At 39.2% G+C, this 4,098-nt stretch overlaps 1 non-coding gene across 1 annotated transcript; it reads right to left on the bottom strand.

The window, feature by feature from the left end:
* Positions 1-3,732: 3,732 nt before the first annotated feature.
* Positions 3,733-3,839, bottom strand: LOC139438433 (U6 spliceosomal RNA). The gene has a single exon (XR_011648108.1). It is a non-coding gene; the product is annotated as a U6 spliceosomal RNA (small nuclear RNA).
* Positions 3,840-4,098: the final 259 nt, after the last annotated feature.

Raw genomic sequence — 4,098 nt, 5'->3', positions numbered from 1 at the left:
ATCAAGTGTCTCAAAGGACAGGGCCTTGGAACATTTTGAACTTTATATAGGTATATACTTCTGTGGGATATAAATGTGTCCTTGTTGCCATTGGTATGTTTCTGGATAGAGGGTTTTCCTTGCCGCCAGGTTACTACCCCCAAAGTACCTTAAAAAATATTAAACTATGGACCTATTGTGATTAGTGATGGAAGAAATTGTAACATTGATGTGGAGAAAGTGGCCACAGTAGCTACTGAGAGTAAGTAGAGGGAAGAAGAGATATGCTGTGGGGGCATTTTCAGGACTTGGAGTTGTCCTGGGTGGTACTGCAGGGACAGATGCTGGACATCGTATGTCCTGCCATGGCCCACTGGGTGGACTGGGGGGTGAGTGTAAACTACAATGTAAACCACAATCAATGTGGTGCAGCAGTACTCCAAAATGTACTCGCCAAATGCAATGAATGTCCCATAATGAAGAAAGAGATTGTTGATGTGGGAGGATTGGGGTGAGGGGGGTGGGGCATATATAGGGACCTCATATTTTTTTTAATGTAACATTATTTTAAAAAGAGGAAATAATTAAAAATATGCAATATTCAATTTCCCACCTGGGAAATTCCTGCCATTTTCCCAAATAATAGAGCTAAAAGCTCTGGACTATATAAAATTGCCTAGTAAAAGAAAACAGGATAATAAACCAAACCCTCAACCTAAATGCTTGTACCTGTGACTATTATTCCTATAATAAACTATGCCTAAATATAACTAATGAGTAGGAGTCACCTCCTGAACACCTACTTGCTCAAGTATGGCCTTTCTCTAAGCTGTACTCCTTTAATAAAGTCACTACCTTCCTCAAAGCATGGGTCATGTTGTTCCAGACATGAGTCTCCCTGGCATGGAGGGATTAGTACCAAGTGTTAATCAGTGATGCATTTGGAAAAAGACCTATTCCAAATTGGGGAAATATTTAATAAAACAGTGTTTTTATGTCTAAGAGATTTCAAAGCGAGCCAGGAGATGATTCTGGCCTTTATACTTATGCAGGTGTCAGGTAGATTTTACAAAGTGCCATGTAAACAAAAACTCAAACAAAAATTTTCCCATGGCCTCTAGGGACAGCTAGACACCAAAAGCAAGTCATATGGTTACACTGACACCTCCTTCATGGACTCTATCTGGAAACGTAAGAAAAGCTACTACATTTATAACACATAGTTCTACCATTTATGAAACACCTAATCATGATTCTTCTTTTATTTGAAGCTTTAATCTTCAATTTACTTGTAAGTATTTTTCTGAAAATCTTAAAGCTTCAGTCTGTTTCTATGCCAGTTGAAGCCTTCAAGCTAGCAGGTATATGGTGGAACTCTCATTCTCCAGGTCTTCAGCTTTGCCCTGGTCAACTGAAAATGGTGACAATGGACCAGTTTCTTCCTCAAGGAGTATCCTCAACTGCAAGCAAAACAATTCCCTTCCACTGCCCCATAATATCTATATTCCTCCTCAGCTTGAGGCACTCAGAACTGGCACTGTCCCATCAAGATTAAAAAATGAATAAAAATAAAGGGGGAATGTAACTACTGACTAAAGCATATTTGCGGTTATTGTAGTTGTAGTCTTGTGTTAACTGAGAAACTTGTAACACTGATATAAAAAATAGGTACATAAAACAATTTTTAAAAAAGACCAAAGGTGGGGAAGGGAGTTAGTCAATTACCACTCTATACTTTACATAAATAAAACTTTAAGATCGTAATGAAAAATAAATAACTTAGGAAATGGGTCCTCTAAGCATCTACTTCTTGGCACCAAGACAAGGCTAAATATAAAATGTTAAGGTAAATATTTGATTTAAAAAATGAAGATAGGATAGTCAACATTGATTAAAAGACTAGGCAAAATCCTGGAAAAGCTCATGTATACTCTTTTCCCATCTGCTGTGAGAAGCACACCAGCTGGCTTGGGAAGATGATAAGAGGAGATAAGAGGTGAATCTGCTGAGGCTGCCCAAATTACCTAAAAGACCTGAAATAGGGAAAACTGGTCTCAGAGAAGGTGGAATCAGGCAATTAACTAGGCCTTTGCAATACACCGAAGGGAGGAGGACAGTAGAACATGCTTGGCAGGCTTTGAAAAGCATATTTAGAGCTCCCAGCAAGGTGTGGGTACTCTCTCTCAAAAAGGACTAAGAGTCATAGTTTTCCATGGTGAGTTGGTTTACCAGGACACAAGTGAATTTCAGAGGAGAGCTCTCATATGGGCTTCCTTCTGCCCTGGGAGAGAGGGAAGTGAGGAAGGGAGAAAGCAGAAAGGACAGATTCCTAAGCAGTTTATTCAATAGCAAGGAGGAATACTTACTTGAGGCCTTGTCTGATCCACTTTGTTTTTGTTTGTTTTATTGTCTTTCCTTCCTCTTTCTTCCCCCACCACATTTTATTTCATTTTTCCTCTTATTTCTTTCATTTTATATATATTTTCAATTAAAGTTAATTTATCACAAGAAATGTTACATTAAAAAACATTAAAAAACAAAAAAAAAAAACATAAGAGGTTCCCACATAACCTACTCCCCACCCCCATCACATCATTTTTGTAAATTGTATTTTTTTGAAGATAAATACATCACACAAATAAGTTACATTAAAAAATATAAGAAGTTCCTGTATACCCCTCCAACTCACTCCTCCCACACCAACCTACCTCATCATTGTGGCACACTCATCACACTCAGTGAACACATTTTGGGGCACTGCTTCACTACAAAGATAATAGTTTATCCCATAGTTCATATTCTCCCCCAGTACATACAGTTGGTTATGGTAGGATATATAAAGTTCAGCATCTGACCCTGCAATATCATTAAGGACAACTCAAAATCCCCAAAATGCCCCCACATCACATCTCTTGTTCCCTCTCCCTGCCCTCAGCAACTACTATGTCCACATTCTCTAAATTGATGCTATAATTTCATCTATTACTCATCACAATAGTTTTGTAGTAGAATGTCAGTAAGTCCACTCTAATCCATATTTTATTCCTCCATTCTGTGGACCCTGCAATAGTGATGTCCTCTCCACTTCTAGAACAAGAGGGTGCTTAGATTCCACATGGGTGATGGATGCAATTCCTCTGCTTATAGTTAAAGGCACTCTTGATTCCCTGTTGTGGTAGTTGACCATCTTCACGTCACTGTTAGTTGACTTGCGTAAGACCAATGAACCAGAGAGTAGGAATTGATACTCTGCTGAGGCTCAGGACCAGCTAGCCATGGGTAGTCTAGATATTCAAGTCTCCTGAGTATGGACCATCTCTTTTACCAACCACAGGTTCAGTAAAAGTGACAGAAGATGCATGTGTAGAAAAGGCACATCTGAGTCCAAGTCCATCACACTCAGGTGCACAAATTCCAAAGTAGGGCCCTCTGACATGGCACAAAGCTCCAAATCCATCTGCCATGACTACATACCCTATGGATCTCTGTAGCTTTCAGGAGAACCAATATGTAGGGTTGTATGTACTTTGGCTTTTTCTGAGGTCCTGCTGAGGTGTGTGTAACTGTGACCCCTCTGGTGACCTCCTGATCCTTTTTGGAAGACCCTTAGCCATATCAACTCATTTGTCTTTGCCACTTCCCCCTTTTATTCAAGGTCAAAGAGCAGTTTTTAACACTTGATCCAACATGTAGGCTAAGATATTCTGCAGATCTGATTGACCCTTTTATTCGAGGTCTCTTTCTAGCTGCTTCTAAAAATATGAACACTTCATGAATTTGCATGTTATCCTTTCATAGGGGCCATGCTAATCTTCTCTGAATCATTCCAATTTTAGTATATGTGTTGCTGAAGTGAGCACCCCTTTTTTTCTTTTCTTTTTTCCGTTCTGTATCCCTCTTTCTATTAGGTGCTGCAGGCAGTGTTCCTTGTTTGCTGTGTTTCCTCATCCTCTATATCCTCTTTTCTGTGCATACTGATTTAGGCTACCAATGCCTTTACATCTATCTCTCTTCCATCTCCTGTTGTTTCTCTCATATTCCACCTCTTTTGTTCAGCCCAAATTTTTCTGACTTTTATTGCTAACACCTCTAGTTTGGTTTCTATCTTTTATTCACTCT

Source organism: Dasypus novemcinctus, chromosome Y (assembly GCF_030445035.2).
Source record: "Dasypus novemcinctus isolate mDasNov1 chromosome Y, mDasNov1.1.hap2, whole genome shotgun sequence".
Taxonomy (NCBI): Eukaryota; Metazoa; Chordata; class Mammalia; order Cingulata; family Dasypodidae; genus Dasypus; species Dasypus novemcinctus.
This window is presented reverse-complemented; position numbering and strand designations above follow the sequence as displayed.